Consider the following 19,216-nt stretch of genomic DNA (forward strand, 5'->3'; position numbering starts at 1 on the left):
TTTTACAGGGTCCAAAAATAAGGGTGCACATCATCAGTGGCTGCTCCACACATATCCATCATGTCTAAGAACCAGTAATCTAATGATGTTTGTGCAACAAGGACTGTGATTTGATTGCAAACCCATCAGATGCAGTTTCTTTTCATTTATAGTGCATAGCTGTGTGCTTTCTGAGCTTTAACTGGCTGGAATCAGAAAGCTATTTTTAGCCTTCTTCCCATGACAATAGCTGGCAGGTCCTTGACACAGAGGCTGGAAGAAGGAAAAATACTGGGTGTCGATATGGACAACTCTGACTGATTGAATGAGCTACTCATTTTGGAATGGTCTTTATTTTTTATATATCAGTGAGTTTAGATGATGGTGACATCTAGAAAGATTCTTTAGAGATACAATATGATGAGAGACAGCACTGAGTGACACTTGTCAGTTTAGACCCAATTTTGATTGCTTGGCTTTCATCAAACTTGTTATGCAAAATTCTGCATAATATTTATGAATGTTATAACGGATGGTACAGGTGCACTGATAGATGTTCAAAGCAAATCTAACATTCATATGCAAAAACTTGCAACTTGCTCTTAAAATACTGAAAGCAAATAGTGGAAGCCAAAATATCAAATACACTTTTAGTCCTACACCTTTTAAAGTTTACCCACTGAACAGAAGAATGAGAATAATTCTGAACCCAGCACAACACTTCTTCATTACACTAGTGCTCCCTCCATGCATTTATTCATGTAGAATATACAGCATCCACTGCATCTTAACAATTGGATGCAACACAACAAAGCACAGAAAGGGTTAACTTGGGGCTCACCATTCCATGTTGGTATGTATGTTGTACCAAAGTAGCTTTGCAAGGTTTGTAGTGTAATAGCTTATAAGCATTTTATAAATCTCATCAAGATCAGCATATTTAATTGCATTATTTATTTTGTGAGGAGCCAGGTCATAATTTTGATCCAGCGATTCTCTGCATAAATAAATTAGTGGTTTTGTGAATGAACTTACTTTTTGTGAACACTATGCTTTTTATTCACTTCTCTGATGGGAGTTATTTGTAGAGCTTATTGAAGTTATCAGGTAAGATCAGAAGAGACTTTAAAAGAAGAGGCTGCTCATTCACAAACTGCTTTGCTGAGAAGGAGATGGATTGATTGCATCATCAGCCTGACTTCAAACAATATCTTCTATGGCAATCAGGTCAATAAATGATCCAATCAAATGGAAAGAAATTTGATGAGATCCAACAGTAAGAAGGCTATTAAAGTAACTAATATTTATTGACTACATGAATGAATTGTGATTTTTCAAGCTTTTATGTTGAAAGAGCAGTGAACAGGGTAGGGAGGCCAAGGTGCAGGACTATGTCACATGTGCATCTAAAAGGCAACCTGAATACAGAGTTGGAGTTAAGGATTGGAAAGGATTAGAAGTAAGAATGTGTTAAATGGACAAAATGTGCAAAGTATGAAGGGGTACAATTATGATGTTCACTACATCAGGATTCTCTGAAAAAATGCACAGTTTTCAACTTTCCCCACAATTCTCACAGACTTGTACTGTGCCCTGAAGCCTTTTTCCCTCCCATTCAGAGGAACGAAAATTGATGAGGGAAATAACACAAAATAAGATAACACTTTATTGATCCTGAAGGGAATTGCAGTGTAGAATATTGTGCATAAAATTAGTAACGTATTATGTAAAATAGCCAATGTAAGTTCTTATAGTAGATCTTATAGTAGAATACTAATGATACCTGTGACTGATACCGTCCTATTGAAGATCTCTAATTACTTATTAAATCAGTGCTAAGTTATTGTGTTCACTGATCTAGAATTGTCAGAGGAAAGATTACCGTCTTGATGTACCTGTTAACCAAGAGAAGAGCCTTTAGCTTAATTTTAAATCCAGCACCAATCAGTAGTAACTCACAGTGCAGTGCAAATGGAATTCTGATCATATGACTATATGAAAGATTGGAGGAGAGCTTTGTCCAGTGAGTGGGACAAGGCAGTGGACTAAAAGAGCGAAAAGGGAGGAGACAAGATAATGTGGCAGCTAATATGACAGGATTCCATTGAGGAACCTAATATTCTACACATGTGAACAATCAATGTTGTGACACGTTGAGTGAGCCTGTGAGTATAATGGACGAGCTTAGGGTCTCTGAGGTTTACTTGGGATACACCCCTTCAAGAGACCTGCTCAAATACAGCATACTGAAAAGGTCAACAGGTTTTCATTAATCATGGGGATGATCACTCCTTTTAAGCTCCTCTTTAAGCAGAGGTGTAGTGCATGATCTGCAACATTTATAACAAAATCAGAATAGCTTTTAATAGATAAGTAGCAGTTAATCTTTTAATAGATTTAGTAGATAATATATTGTATAGCTACAGTCACAAACCTTGATTTATCACTATATTACTGAAAGGGTTTGTTTCACCATGCCTGAGGCATTCACAAATGGAGTACCCTCAAGATATTGATTCAGTGGGAATAATGTAATTGCACAATAAAGAAAATACATTAGAAAATACTAATTTCTAAGAAGGTTAAGAACTGTAGGCCAAACTGAATCTTCACTACATGAATTTAGCATTTTACTTGTGTAAAATTGACTGTGATTACTTCTCCCTGACTGTGAAACCTACTAAATGCACTGTATCTTTTCTCTATTCTTAATGGAGTTCCCTTTAAAAAGAGCTTCAGAAATACAAATCATATTAATAGAAAAGTCTCAATATAAGTGTGTAAAATACTATGCGAAAATTGTGTAATTATAGAAAGAAAAGTGCTTTGCATACTGCTGTCTCTGCATGTGTGTGTTGGATTATGTGTGCACAAATGCTCATGTGTTATTAAACTGAGAAGCTGTTTTTACAAGACAAGAGCTTTCTTCTTGACCACACACACACACACACACACACACACACACACACACACACACACACACACACAGACACACATACACACACACCCACACACACACACACATCAATGCTCCTAAACTCAAACATGGTAATGGTTGAAATCTTCTCCTACAAAATAGGACAATTCCTTCAAGAACTCAATATGTCATCAGTAGTCCTCAATAACTTTCACATAAACAGATTCGACAAGTTTTTGCCAGACATTTCCAATATACCATCCTCCGTTGTGGTGATCTCGTTTGTGTGGGCTATAGGCATCCTTTTGCTTTTGTCTACTTCAATTTCATGCATCAAATGGTCACCAAATAAAAAAGAAAAGAATTCTGCTTCATTACCAAGCTACTAAAGGTGCTATGTAGGCTCCCCTGTCAGTCTTCATTGATATTAGAGGAGCAGTAAAGTTCACCAACCTCACTGCAGGACTTAAATTTTGGATATCATATGCTTTTAAAGGAGGAGAAAAGGACATGAAAAAATGTCAAAATGTGGCATTGTGATGCATAAATCAGCAATAATGATATAATGTTAGCTAGATAGCTACCAAGACACCAGCATACTACCAACGATTTTTATGCTTGTTACAAAGAAAATGACCATAATACATTAAACTAAGATAATACAATGATATTTTTTTATATCTTTATTAACAAAGAAAATACATTTCTGGGTTTCTTTGGTTGCTTGCATATCCATTTTTCCTTGATTTACAATTTCTAATAACAGTCTGTTCTGAGTGTCCCTCTGAAAAACATTGCGTTACTTACCATAAAGTGGGGCAGTGGTTGCTCAGTGGTTAAGGTATTCAACTTATAATCAGGAAGTTGCCAGTGCAAGCTCCACTGCTAAATTACCACTGTTGGGCCCCTGAGCTAGGCCTTTAACCTTGCTTAAGTTGTATGTATTCATGATTGTAAGTATGATTGTAAGTTGCTTTGGATAAAAGTGTCAGCTAAATGATGTAAATGTAATCCCTAGTTCTTTGATAAGAGGGTGTGACCAACTATAGACGTTCCAATGGCACCACGTTTGATTATGATACAGGTCCACCCCTGCTCAAAGAACTGGAGATTATGTTAAATAACCCAATGTTGTTTCTAACTTTGCTCTGTTTCACTGTAATATAGACTACTCCAAAATTGCACTTATCACCTGGCCAATAATACAAGGGCCTAGATAAGTGCCTCTTCAAACTAACTTGGAGACATCAGCTCCTAGCACAACATGTCCCAGGGATAGATCTGAGACATCTAGCCTGTAGAACTGTACTGTTTTCCTTGAAGCCCAGCACACAGCTGGACAGAGCTCCCACACTGAAGTCCCTGAACAAGGCCCAAGGTGCTCTGGTCTGGTAGTTATGAGTCTTTACACTTATAAGTCACAGCAGTCACCTCCTCAATCCAGTGGCAGAGTCTCTGGTAGGACAGCCTATACTTATGAGTGGCCTATGACACAAACAGCTAATCATCTCTCCTATAATCTGCTATATTGGGACATGAGATAATAAGTATTTACACCTCTGATCCTCCACCATTGCGAAGGAGGAATAACCGGCAGCTGCACCACTGGGCACCTGTAGACTGAAAACATCACGTATGGCACAAACAGAAGATTAGGGAGCAATTGTGCTGTAGTGTAGCCTGAGTCCAACTGCAAACAATTTGCAAATCACTCACTTTGCTGTGGTCAGAACCAGAAGCAAAGCTGTTTTAAGAGAGATAAACTTTAGCCCCACACCCTCCAGGCACTCCAAGGGATGATAATGAGTACCCAGCACCAAGGACAGATACCATGGTGGGCTCAATGGCCTGAACACTGGACATTTACAGCATGCCCCTTTCATGAAGAAACAAACAAGGAGGTGCTGGCCTACAGGCTTTTCCCCAAAGCCTGTATGACAGGGTGACATGGCAGCTAAGTACACTTTGACGGTAGAAAAAGCCTTATCCAACAGTTCCTGTAAATAACAAAGCAATTCTTCCCCTGAGCACCGAAAAGAAGTAATATTGCTAAAAGCATACCATTCCTCAAAAAAACCCTCACTTTTTATTATCATATAATGCGTGAATAGAGAAGTCCCTGGCACTTTATATTGTATCAGTAACCACAGGGGGAAGGCCCACCACATTCAAATTCTACTTCTCAAGGGCCAGGCCCAAGCCATGGTGTCTGGGTAGGGATGGTAGATTTCCCCTATAGCCTGTGACAGCACATCCCTCTAAAGTGGAATGGGCCAAGATTGGCTTGCAAGAAGTTGGACAATCTCCATCACCTAGTGTTTGGATGGTCAGTGTGGAGCTTAGAATTAAAGACAGAAAATTGGATCCATCATGTCCATCTTGTGGAGGCTCATATCTGATGATCACTGGACATAACCTTGGATGTAGCACTGGACAGGAACAGGTCCTGTTTGCTTGCTACAGTTACTCTGAACATCCTCTCTTGAATTAGGCACATCAAAGCACAGTGGATGCATGTCTGCAGGTCAGCCACTGATACCCTAGTGTGTTTAGTGCCCATGCAAACACTGCATAGTAGGTAAGGGTCCCTTTGCTCCACAAAGACATGGGCAAGGTACAGTCTCACTGGTTTCCGGGTCCTTACCTTTGGCTGGTGTAGTAGCCATGGACATGACCAATGGAGAGAGAAGTATAACTTTGCTGACTTATCCCTAGACTCATCAAACACATTAGCTTAAAGGTGTGTTGCCTAAAGGCCAGCTGAGGGAGTTAGCCATCACTACAGTTAGCTAACTCTATGTGTTAACATTAATTTGCTAGCTGCTAGCTGATGTCAGCTGGCTAACCAGGGTGACAGTGAAGGCTCTCCTTGACACAGTCAGCTCAAAGAGAAGAATGAAGCTTGCTTGTGCATGTAATTTTCTAAAAGTCTTGGGATAATATAGACTAATTTATAAGTCATTTCACAATATAATGGTAATGCAGAAGAAGGCAAATTAAATAGCAGTGTTTTCCAATGTTCTGTTCCCCTTGATAGCGAAGTAGGCTAACTCACAATTTCATAACTTCAACTATTTCCTGACCTCTAGACAAATACAAGTAACATTGCAACATCATATTTAGGAAAATCTATAAAACCAACCAACCAACCAACCAACCAACCAACCAACCAGAGCTGTTACTGTAACATAGTGGCCATATGCCACAAAGCCAACATAGTCAACTATTAGAGCCTAACAGGACTTACCACCAGCAAAGACATGAAACCAATGTTACAAGCCTTAAATAACATCACATATCACATGTTTGAGCTAGTTGGGGGTGAGGTAGGGTAGAGGTGTCACCTCATTAAAGCAGCTAACCAAGCACTCCCATCTCCTTTCTCTTGTGTGCCTGATTTTAGCATTTCATGCTGCTTTGTCAGTATACATCTGGATCCATACCACCGCTGAGTTCAAGAGGCATATAAAAGCATTAACATCTGTAGGGCATCAGTAGGCATCAGACTTGTCTCTAACTGCCTCTCTCATGCTTAATTATTGAGGCATGCTTCAAATGACTGCCTTTCCTTTGCGTCATTTCCCTTTGCTTGTCTTTCTGGACTATTTGTTCAAGATACCGAGGGTCCCATTTAGCCAAACATCAACAGCAGTCTCCAAATTCCCCTAAAGGCAAAATAGATTTCTCATTTTGAAACTGTAATTGGAATTGAGTGTCTGTTATACCCTGATACTGTGCTATGAAGGCAATATGGAATTTGTTGAATCAAGAGGATTTTGATCATGATGACTAATTGGGTGACAGACTGCATACTGCCATAAGCCTACATTTGGCCCATTACAGCCCAGCTTTGGGCTTGCTGCATGGGCTGCAAGCCATTTAGCTGGTGGGCAAGGTTAATGCCATAGCTGAAAGCCACCTGGCCTTTTGCAGACCTGCCTCTCACTTACTTAGCTTGCCACGTTGCAAAACATTGCATAAAACCCAGCACTTGCTCACTCAGTACTGTGTATGAGACTGTGTGTAAACAATACTCTTCCAGGAAGAGTCATCCTGGCAACAATTCAACCTACATGAGAAGGCGAATCATTGGATTGATAGAAGAGTGTTTTCTTTCTCCAGGAGACATGAGGGACGTGTTTAGTATGCGACTCCTTGCTCTGTGGAAATGCCCCCACTCCATCAGCCTGCACAACATAAGCTACGTGCCTGGATCTGGCTCAGTTTCCATCTTTTCATCTTTTTCTCTTTCTCTTTTTATAGCCCACTTCTCTCTCTCTCGTCTCTTACTCAAGCCTTCCCCTAGAACTATTTGCTCTCTTCCGCTCTTTCTCTCCCTTTCTCTCCCTTTTGCCTCCCTGTTATTAAGTCTTGGACCCAAGCAAAGAAATGAAAGCAGATTGCCTTGATGAGGCTGAATGTCATTATCCTATAACTGGGAAGAAAATCATTAGTTCACAGGCAAATGACAGAACCACGTCTTGGTCCCGGTGTGTTTAATGGAGCAGCTTTTGCTTGGTTATTTGATTGACCACTCCAAGTTCTTTTCTGTGAGATGGACCTCCTGTGGGTTCTAAAGGAAGAGCCTGCAGGGTATTTGTCCTCTGTCCAGTTCCGCAGTGTTTAATGTAAATGTTCCCAGATTGCACCGGAGACTCCAACAGCCTGCCTGCTCCTACGCATCCCCTGTGTTTGTGATTGATTCTGCTGTGCATGTGTGGATTTGTAAGCTTATAAGGGATGCACAAGGACAGAGAGGGAATGGCAGTCTGCAGCAATATCAAAGCTATATTACACACTCCATTAAATCCACTGGACCTATGAACATGCAAACATACACATGCATGTGCCAGCACACATGCATGTAATCCAAGAGATCTGCACAGCCTTCAAGCTCTTCACATGAGTGTGACTGACGTGCAGAGACCCTCCCCTTCACTTCGTCCCTGATTGATGCCGATGGATGAAGCATCCCCCTCTCTCTTACTCTCTCCCTCCCTCCTTCTGTTCCTCCTCTATCCACCTCTCTCACTCCCTCTCTCCCTTCCTCCCTCTCTCTGTACATCCCTCCCTCCCTCTCTCCTTCCCTCTCTCCCCCTGTGCTCTTGCTTTCGTGCCGTCACCGCACCGCAGCCACACTCGCCGGTCTTGCCTGGAGGACGGACGGAGACACAAGCAAGGCAGCGCCAAGACGGGCTAGAAAAAAAAGGCTGGAAAGTTACGTCAGGCAGCCAAGTGCACGCAATTACCAGCAGGCTCCAGACGGAGATGTAGGCGGTCCGACCCACCTTGCACCGATGCCCCAGCTCCCCGAACTGGTGTGTCTGCTGGGGCTGGCTGGAGTGACCTGGGAGAAAGCTACTGCACTGGAAAACTCTTAGCAGGTTGATCACTAGGAGCTGTCTGTGATCACACCCCCAACTCCCCCCAAAACACCTACCCACCTGCCTGCTTACCCTGCTTGCTGTCTGCCCAAATAGGAGGGCATGATCACCTGGGCTTTAACCAGCTAATGGATACACAAGCATCCGTGAACTCAGGTAAGACCTCACTGCTGCCTCCTGCTCTGGCTGCTTTAACCTCTAGGGGGATCAAAAATGCCCTGATGAAAACAAGACTGTTTACTGCTGCAGTGTGCCTCTTTTTTTTAGCTTGCATTTAGATTTCAGCTGAGTTTGGGCTTGTCACTAAAGGATTCAGCTTCAGCAAAGGCAGATTACTGATAAGTTGACTGTGGCAACCTGACAAGTTAACTGTTGCTAAATGCTTTTTGGCATGCTTGGTCACGTATTCATTATGAATTCTGCAAGGGTGCCCAGGCAGGCAGATCAGCGAACACAGTGCAGAGAGTCATGCTCTCTCTCAGCCATAATCCTAATTAAGAGAGCCAGCATGACTTGCCAGTAAACTGCATCTCTAAACCGACTGAAAATTACCCCCAACTCTATAGAGGTATTCAGTATTTTGTGTTGTGCTCCAAGCCACGATATGACTCATGTAGTTTGAATCCAAAAAACAGATTAGCAGTTCCAGAAAAGGTTGGGTAAGTTTAAGTTGGGAGCATGTTCAGGTTCTAAGGGAGTATGAGGCAGAGAGATATGGGGTAACTCTAGGATGGAGACTGGCAAAGATTTTGCTCTCACCTACATTAGATAAATCAATCCTATGTATCACACCCATCACTGCTAATAAGTCATTGCCAGAGTATATAGAACTCATTCTCTTTCCTGTTTTCATTTACTGCAATTGCAAAGACTCTCAGTTGTGCATAAAGCCCTTAAGAGTTGAAAGTGGGAATCCTACACATATAAACATTATACATGTAACAAATAGGCTGTTGTTGTTGGGTCTGTTGCTATTAGGGATATTCAGCTGTGCCCCATGTCTGCTATAGATTAATGATGCACTTAGGGAAAGGGTGAAGTGCTCAGTTATTTGTTGATGGAATGGTATGCGTAGGAGGCCATCATTAAGCTCTCAGGGAATCCAGCTTTTTTCTCTCAATCATCTTATATTTAGACATAGATTTGCTCTGAATGTTGAATATCAAGTGCAGGTTTGTTCTGTATTTTATTTCTTTTCAAACTTCACATACTGATTTTTTTTTTTTTGTACTTCACCATTAAGGTCTGGGTGTGTTCTATGAGCAACTCAGAATGACCAGTTTGGTTTTATTAACCTTGGAAGAGGTTCTGGGGAGCTCATGACCATATACTGCTGGTTAGCAAGATGGTTAGCACTCAGCAAAGTGGAGACTTGTCCCCCAAGCTTGTTCTCCATACTAAACCTATGCCATCCAGCTACATAAAGTACATGGTATGTGAATAATAGCAGAGGGCTGGAACTACTGTCTGGATGTGTTCAGGAGGTGTGTATTCAGAGGTGACGAGAAATGTGTAAGAGGTTATTTCTCTGCTGCTGTTAGCCAGAACATGCCTTACTCAGATATGGTGTTGGGCCCAATCACGTTACTTGCTCTGAAGGTACCACGGGTCTGCTGAGCTGAATACATTACTGAGATAAATACATGACAGACAGTTCTGGGGAGCTGTCAGTCCCCACACATGCCTGAGCTGCATCCTGCTGCATTCAGACGCGAGGGATGAGGGGACACAATGCGCTGGCATCCTCAATGTATCGCTGTTGCCCAGTCCAGCATGAGACTTGGCCCCAGAGAGATAGTTATCAGTCTGAACACATTATCTTCACTGATTGGGCACTAGATGGCCCAAGGGAGGTCAGAGGCTAGAATAAAAATAGTAACGTAACTTCAGCTTTTAAGCTTGATTTGCCTGAGGAATAATGAGAGAATGAAAGGCAAAGCTTTCAAGAAACAGGCTTTCTGCATCTTGAGTGAGAGATTTTATGTTTTGTATACAATAATCTTAAGACATTCAAATCTAGTAAAATATCTGCCAAAAAAAAATCTGAAGTGTACTTTTATTTATTCATTCATTAAAAAAATCTAAAATTGATTTAATCAGTGTTCCATTACTACGAATTGGCTGTCTTAGTAAGAAGGATAAACTAATTCCCTGAACTGGTTTTAAGGCTTAACTGATAAAATACCATAATCAGATGACGCAACAAAGTGAAATAAAGAGCCATATGCTCTGCACATTATCATTAAAACACTAAAAATGTTCCTCTAACAGTGAAACCAAAAAAGTGGCAGATGAGTTCCCTTGCGCTCCAGTCGACTGCAGGTGCAACTTGATGCACACAAATGCAGTTGGTAATGGCAAGCAGCACTGCAGTGGCATATAAAACCCATTACAAAGAAACACACCCATGCTAGATGAAGCTCACCAATTACGCCAGTGGGCATATAACAGGCAAACAAGCTTGCATTATGCGGTTCTCTGGGACACTTCAGCCTGGTGCTTAACAAGCTTCGTGCCTTGCCATTCCGTTCTATTCCATAGCACTGCTTCTAATCAGGGACATGTCAGACCTGCTGCCAGCCTTCCTTCTCAGTCCAGCTCTTACATGCGGGAAGTGGTATGTGAGCCAGTATACATTTCAGTTGCATGGAGATTTACCAAGGTGGTAAGGAAGATTCAGTATTTCCACAATAGAAATGAATTAACCGGGCAGGTTTTTCTCCAAAATGCAAGGGCTTAGTGATCCAGGAAGCCAGATTTTATAACTCACAAACAGGGTGGAAACAGTAAACAACATGGGATCAAAATTAGTGGTCCGTATACTGTAGCATGCTCACTGCTGTTTGTGGGTGCTGATGTGGGTCACATGAAGCTGTTCCAGTGCTAGCAGCTCATGACAAGCTCAGCCAGTGCCATTCAACAGCAAGCCCTCTGGCTATCAACTTGTTGTGAACCATCCACAGCCTTGACTACATCACACTTCTCTCTCTGTCTCTCACTCTCTCTCTTTTTTTCTGAGTGATTTCCATTTAGTTCCCATGGAAACCCCTTGTAACTCGTAGCAGGATAGATGAAAATGCCGATAACGGTGTTCTGAGATAAAGCTGAGGACAAGAGTCCACCTACTCAGTGCTGGAACACTACAGCTCTCACCACGGGCAAAGAGCAGCCCCTTGCCACACACCACTGTGCACTCCTCCCCCCATTAAGAGCTACGATACACTTTTCACATTCCCCACACATTATCTCCCAGATCTCTGGCTCTGACAGAGAGGTCACCACTTGCTGGAGGCAATGTATCACATGGGTTTAGGTTTAAAAACATTTCACAGCATAATCTAGACAGAGTGGAATAAGATATGAATAATGCGTTGTAAACATATATCTGTTTATGCTAATTTGATTGTCATTTAAACTGAGAACTTAGTAATAATGATTCCCTTTAACTCAATATCCCATTGACATATTCTGAATGATACATTTCAAGATGAAGGGCCACATTTTTTTGTTTTTCATTTTTGAGTTTCAACTTGACCATTTATCTTGGTCTCATCTCAATCTCACCTCTCTGACCGTTGTAATCTTGGCCTCACCTAACGTGATATCAAACACGGCACTATGATTTCGGTCTTATCCCCAAAGATATGTGGCAGTTTAAAGCAAAATTGATTATATGATCATTGTGTAGTCCAAACAAATATCTTTTTAACTTCCCCAAATTTGTCATTAGATAATTGATGCCAGTATGATATGCTTCACATGCTCTCACAATATTCTCTTCCATTTGCTGCTATTAACCTAGGACAGTCTGAGGTTTAGAAGCTGAGAGAAGCAGAGTGGTGAACACAGCATTTGAAAACACACTCAAACCCAAAGTCTGCTTGAGAGGAACTTGAGGGTCCAGTAGTAAAGGTTTCCTTTCTGCTGGACCTGAGGAACTGCCTGCTTATATCTCATCTGACCACACAATTCATAAGACAGTCGAGGTCAAGAGCTCACTCAGACCATGTTTGGTACTTATTAGGGTGACAATGGGGCTGCACAAATGTGAAATGGCTCATATCTCTCATCATGAAGATGTGGAAAAATATTGCCAAGAGCCATAAAGCTAATTAGACTATTAACTGTAGCACCCTTTAACGAGCCTGTCTCAATCGTCATCACTCACAGCTCAAGACTGTACAGAGCTAAGAGCCTGAGGCATGATGACTCACATCTGCACATGTACAGTTGGAGTGTATGTATTGATTAGCCACCTACAGCAATAATACAAACATATGTCACTTATACCAATATAAAAGGAAATAATAGTGCTTATTATATTTGAATATGTATGAGACAATATGTTATGGATGTGTCATAAACATGTTTCAAATTGACTCAATATTTGTTGCCACTGTGAGTCCTGTTCCCTAAACAATCAACATGACATTGCAAAAGGCCAAAAGATATAAATGATAATAGAAAGAAAAGAGCAGAATAGGAGTCAATGAACTAGGCTAGTCAAGGCCATCCAATCCATTTTTACAAAATATAAATGGAAAGACATGAGAGAAATCTATAGACATATTTAGTTAATATTTTATCACAATTTAATGCACTTCTCCCTTCTGTCTGAAAGAGCTAAAGAGAGGGTGAAAGAGAGAGCAAGAGAGAGATCTATGTTTGCATAGATTGTTTGCACAGATTTGATTCTGCTGAAAGCCAAAACTAACCTAATAATATGGTAATTACATGCAACATGATAATGATTTGTGAGTAAGTTTTTTGTGAAAGTAGCCAGCACACTAAATGGGGCTGAAAACCTTACTCAAATCATTGTGATCAATCATCTTTCTATCTCAGAAACAGGCATAGGATAACAGACAAACAGTAAAAACCCTGAAGAGATTTAGCTCCAAACCATGTTTAACAAACTTTGCAAATTGAAAAGCTTGAAATAACAGAACTCAGTTTCCCCTTAAGCTTTGCATAGTTGTATTTTAATACATGCAAGCTGCACTATGCAAAGCTTAAGGGTAAATTGAGTTCTGCCTTTTGGCACAACTGGTGCCCTAACCTGACTTGGATGAGTAAAGATTTGAAGCAGTGGACAGTATCTAAGAAATGTTAACTTTCAATAGTTTCTTTGTATACACTTTACAATATATAAGCATTTATGTCTAATTATACATCCAAAATATGTGTACACATATTAAGTCAAGTCAAATGTATTTATATAGCACCATTTACAACATGTGTTTCACAAAGCAGCTTTACAAATGTATGGGTCCAGATCCCTATTGAGCAAGCCATAGTTAATCCATAGAGAACAATAGCTCTAGCTACCATATGTTCTGCAATGACACAAACAAAATAATATGTGTAAACGGGGTGGTTCCAGAAAGCTTGTCTGAAAGAAAAACACTGGCAGCACTTCATTTATGAGTGCTATTCATAATGCTAGATAATCCCTTCATAACAACTGACATAAACTTACACAAACACTAGAAAAGCTTATTCCAACAGGTGTCAGGAGCCCTAAAGACAGCTTTAGTCAGTTCTGATGCCAAATTGACATAAGCCTAATGTCTAGTACTACAGACATTGTCTAGTGCTACAGTTGGCCTCATTCTGTAAAATGATCATGCTGCATCATTTCAACTGACTTATATCAACAAAAATCCATTTTTACACGCATCAACTTGACAAAAAATAACAGAAGCAGGATTTATGAGTGCAAACCCTTGCAGGAATAAGGTTTTATAATTACTTTTAGGTTCCAATTACTATGTAGGATGATATCAGCTATCATAAAGGGATAATGGAGGAGTCATGCAGCCTTATGAACAGCATGATACATAAAGTGTTACCAAAATATCCAGTTCACATTTAAATCTACAGTCACAAATTGTGGGTCATGCCTGAGCTTTCATTTGCTACCATACAAAAAAAGAGACAAAACCATATTTGAAATTTCTTGTTCCTTCAGTGGGTGTTGGTTCAGAGGGCCAGTGGCACCATGCAGTGTGATTGCCAGGAATACGAGGCTTTAGGGATTTAATTAGACAGACCACTTACAGTGTTGCTCAGGCACCATTTTGGATCCAGCTAGGATCATGTTCTCAGACCCCTTCATTTAGCTAAGTACACCAATTAAGCTAATAACATTCAGAAGTATTCAGTTCCAAAATAGATGCTTTATAGAAGTCCATCACATGTCTCGGCAATATGCTTTATTCATATAAGGTACAGGATTAGCTCTTAGGACATAAGTAAATGTGAATAGCTGCATTCCCAAGACTGTAAAAACCTATACCATGCCATGGCCCTGATTTGTTAACCTTTGGAGCTGGTTAACTAGTCATAAATGTTAGCATTTATGTCCTCATCTCAGAGATGAAACATGGAGCCTTCATAGAATATCTGAGTATGTTCAGCAATGAAAGTAACATCACTCTGGTCCTCTCCATAATTTGAAGAGGGGAATGGGAAAAAATCTCACCTCTAGTCAGGGAAAAATTTTAAGTACACATGTTGATTTATGGGGGTTCATGTTTGGTATTTGATGCTTGTATGCATGTTGATTTATATACTGTCTTATCGCTGCTGCTGTGTTGGATCTCCTATGATGCCTGTTGTGACTGGGCTCCTGTGGTGTCATTTGTACAGCTTGGTTTTAAAAGTTTCCGTGCACGATTCAAGCCTGCTGCACTCCGCCATCTGTCAATGACTTTACTCTGGGGCCTTACACCGCATCTCTACTGCCATTTACAATTCAGGCTCTCCTAAAATCTGTGGCCCTGTTTGAGCCTGCAGTGGCAGGACTGCAGATGCATTGTGGGCCGGAATTCTAGACGCTGGGTGGGTTTTTCTGTGATTCGTGCTCAGTGCAGCCATCCTGTTAGAATCACCAAATCTGGATACTGTAGCAGATGAGTGCTTGTTTAAGCCTTATGCACTGTGAAGGTAGCCACTACACAGCAAAAGTTAAACACAGACTCTTAGAAAGACACAGCAGTGCAGAATATAATCAAAGAGTTCCTCACTCTTTCCCTGTCTTCGACTTGTTTAATATCTCCTCTTATTAAATTGTAGTTGTGCAAGGTCACTGAGTCTTTAGACAAAATATAGCCAGTGAGGCATATATACTCCTTTTTTCCACTCAGTGGTAATTGCATCATTCAAGTTCCGCAGATGATAAGTGCTTTTTGGGGTCTTTTGTGTTACTTTTGGTCAGTTGGTTATGCAGACTACCCCTTATTCATATTTCGAAAACTCAGCGATGCTTGTCAGACACTTCTGACTGGATTGTTGAGAACACATGCACAAATATGTGCGCGCGCACACACACACACACCCAGACATTTTATATATATATATATATTTATATATATATATATATATATATATATATATATATATATATATATATATATATATTTTTTTTTTTTTTTTTTTTTTTTTGTATTATTATTTTATTTTTATTTTTTTGTAATAAAGTAAACAGAGTTTCCAGAGAAACAGAATGTTTCAGACAGGGGTCCTTCATCAGCTGTGGGGGACATGACCAAATGTTATAGTATGTGACACTGTACTTGACCCAGTTAGCTAAGACTCAAGACTCTTGGTTTAAGACTCTCAAGTCTAAAGTGATTTATAATTGCATGAAAACGTTTGTGAACCCTTTTGAATTTGCATGAATCAAAAAAATGGAAGGAGCACCAATGAATAGGCACCCTACACAAATCAGTGCATGTCCTTGCTGTTGAAATAGCAAATTAGTGGCAAAGATGTCTAGGGCAACAATCAGGGCTCTGCAGGCATCCCTGGCACTTGAGTGCTTATGAGTCATTATAAACATTGAATAAGACTTGTATTGAGAGGAGGATTAGCACAAATAAAATCAGTACCCTCAACAAAACCCACTGATACCCATCTAGAGCTTGCTGAAGATCACTTTCTTGTTCCACAGAACTACAGGAGCTACGTTCCATTGACAGATGAAAAAACAAAAACTTAAACTTTAAAGTAAACGTGCCAAGCATTAAATTTGGAGATACGGTTATAATACACTGCATGTCACCAAACACCAAAATCTCATCCTAGCCGTGATGCTCAATGGAGGGAATTCAATAATGTGGGCTGCTTTGCTTGATCAGGATGTGGGTCACTTGCAGCTAATGAGAGAGCAGCGAATTTCAAGCTGCATGAGCAAATTTGACAGCAGAATGTGATAAAGCAATAGAGATTGTGTCACGGGACGCCCCCCCACAAGTCACATGGTATGGCCTGCCGCGTGCAGGGGGGTTCACATGTGTATGTAGCCATGCCTACCGTGGTGGCACACACCTACATGGGGTTCAGTCTTCTGTCTATTTAAACCCCTGTCTGTGTGTGCCTCTTCCTTGGTCATTGTTGATGTCATTTGCTTATGTCGCTATTAGTGTAGGTGTTAGCATCGATGTAAACTGTTTATGCGTGTTTGTGTTGATGTTTCATTTCAGTGTGTTCGTGTTTAATGTCGTTACTATGTGTGAGTGCCACCATTGTCTTTTATGTTATTCGTTAATAAATGTTTCACCACATCAAGGGAGTCTGTGCGTCCTGCCCCGCACCCTGCGGCACTCAACGTTACAGATTGGGTCATGCAGCATGCCAGAAATCCAAAACAAATGAGTCAATCAACAGCAGCGTGGCTCAAACAGAAAGAAATCTGTGTTTTAAGGCCACATTAGAGTCCTGAACATAATCCCATTTATGCACTATCACCATTACCAATACTGTCACATGCACTGAAGCAGGCCATTAAAGAAAATCCTATCAAAGTACATAATCTGATATAATTTTGAATGCAGGAAAATGCCACAATACTGCATAGAGCTGCAGAACTGTTTGAGTGGAATGGCTTAGTGATATAGGGTTACACGGGGTCTACACAAACAGAGGTAAGCCTCTTTATGTTGCTTTCTCTCTTGTCTCGAGCATTTGGCATTTGAATATATCCTGTGCTGTCATTTGTACAAACAACTCCAGATTGTTCATCTCGTCAGACGACAATACGCTGTGATGGATTTTAGTGACATCATTATGGCAAGAATTAATTGCCACCTCAAATACTTCCTGTATACAAATAAGTCCCACTTTCAAATGAGCCAACTTCAAATACTTCCAATGTAACACTTTGCAATTTCCAACATAGCACTTGTGGAAAAAGAAAACAAGTTTTGGAGTGTTGAATAGTGCAGAATGGCCTAACGTCCCTAAAGTCGAAAAGAAAGTAATAACCTTGATTGTTTAATGCCATTTGTTGAATAAAGGCGTAACACTGTAAATGCCATCTGTGTTGTTAGTTAAAAAAGACCTAATTTATCATGATCAGTGTTTCATTTTTAGGACTTCTAGAAATTGGACTAGACAATAATTGCTTATTTTTTCATTTTATTGTTTGTTTATTTTGTTTATTTTTATCTTAAAATTGTGAACATTGTCGGCCAGAGATGGATGCCCCCCGCCCCCTTTCAGTCTTGGTTCCTCTCAAGGTTTCTTCCTCATGCTATAGGGAGTTTTTCCTTCCCACTCACTGAGGCCTTGGACTTGGACATTTGTAAAGCTGCTTTGTGACAACATCTGTTGTAAAAAGTGCTATATATATACATTTCATTTGATTGAGGTGGTATATCAGTAGAAATCCAGGTAACAGTCTTGTCTAGATTCTTTCTTATTTTATCAAAATATTTCAGGGTGATTTTTGAAAGTTATTCCTTTGTTATTTATGGTAAATATGTTTGCTATGCGTTTTACAGGGCATCACTGTAAATGAGACCTTTGTTCTCAGTGGGCGGACATGTTTGTTTTTTGGAGACATATTGTTACATTCAACCTAAGCACTGTTAGTGCTATTTTTTTAAAAATGCACAGGGTACAAAAAGAGCTGTTGACAGAATTGCAATTTCCAAAGGAAACCATTGTATTCCTGAGGCTTTTTCTTAGAGTGTGGAGTGACTTTAAGCAACTCAATATCTAAAAATTCCCATCAGCTTCGTCAGAGCAAACCTGATGTTTTATGTCATGGAACTCTAAAGGTTAGATCTTGCCAGCACAAATGAAAACTTTAAAGCATTACTCATAATATGCAAGAGATTACATTACTTAGAAAATGAGAGTGCGGCTGTTTGAGAAGTGCCTGGTGAAAACTGCCTACGACTGAAAGCTTTTAGAGTTGACCTGGTCACTCAGATTACACACATCAACAAATGTCTCTGCAGAGTGTTTGAAATGTTATTGAATCACTCAGTGAAAATTACTATCAGGCTAAACCTGAATATAGTTCCATGCTAATGTTCAATTTGGTTTTACAGGTGATTTTTTTTTTCATCCAACCTGCAACAAGAATCCATCTGAGCATTTTCCCATTGTGAACACATTTGCTTGTTCAGTTCAGTGCTACCAACAAGCTCACTGATTAACAGGTATTTTAAATGCAGTGACTACAATTCTCTTCATAGTAAGTCGCTCAAAGTCAAAGTTGGTATTGGTGTATGCCTTGGTGGTTTGATAGTCTTATCTCTATAACAGGGCACTTATGATTTTAAAATTGAAAGCATAATTAACAGTACTGGCTTGTTAAATTTCTATCAACAGTTTCTGTAAATATCATTGATATTGAGAATTATTTGTAACACCAAATTGAATCCATTGTGGAATAAGCAGATCAACCATTTTACTTTAGCAAAATGACTGAACCAGAACCAAATCCTTCTCTTGCCTTATTCCTTGACTTACTGATTTGAGGTCATACTCCGGGTATACATGAGCAAAGATTTGATTTGATGGTTATACATGTAAATGGGGGCCATACAACTATCTTTAGCTAAATCTATCACAGAGAGATTCATATCGTGATGGTTCTGGTCATTTTGATTTTTCATTCTCCTTTTAACTTGGTGTCAGGTGT

The 19,216-nt window shown here is 40.1% G+C and overlaps 1 protein-coding gene across 2 annotated transcripts in view; it reads left to right on the plus strand.

Annotated features, from left to right (window-relative positions):
* The first annotated feature begins 7,958 nt into the window (after positions 1-7,958).
* The window catches only part of frmpd3 (FERM and PDZ domain containing 3), an 83,997-nt gene continuing 72,739 nt past the window's right edge, over positions 7,959-19,216 (plus strand). For both annotated transcript variants that reach the window (XM_027004892.3, XM_027004896.3), the window contains exon 1: positions 7,959-8,436. The gene's annotated coding sequence lies outside the window, so the exon portion shown is untranslated. The remainder of the gene's footprint in view (positions 8,437-19,216) is intronic.

The sequence above is a fragment of the Electrophorus electricus genome, chromosome 16 (genome assembly GCF_041902795.1).
Source record: "Electrophorus electricus isolate QZ-2024a chromosome 16, ASM4190279v1, whole genome shotgun sequence".
NCBI lineage: Eukaryota > Metazoa > Chordata > Actinopteri > Gymnotiformes > Gymnotidae > Electrophorus > Electrophorus electricus.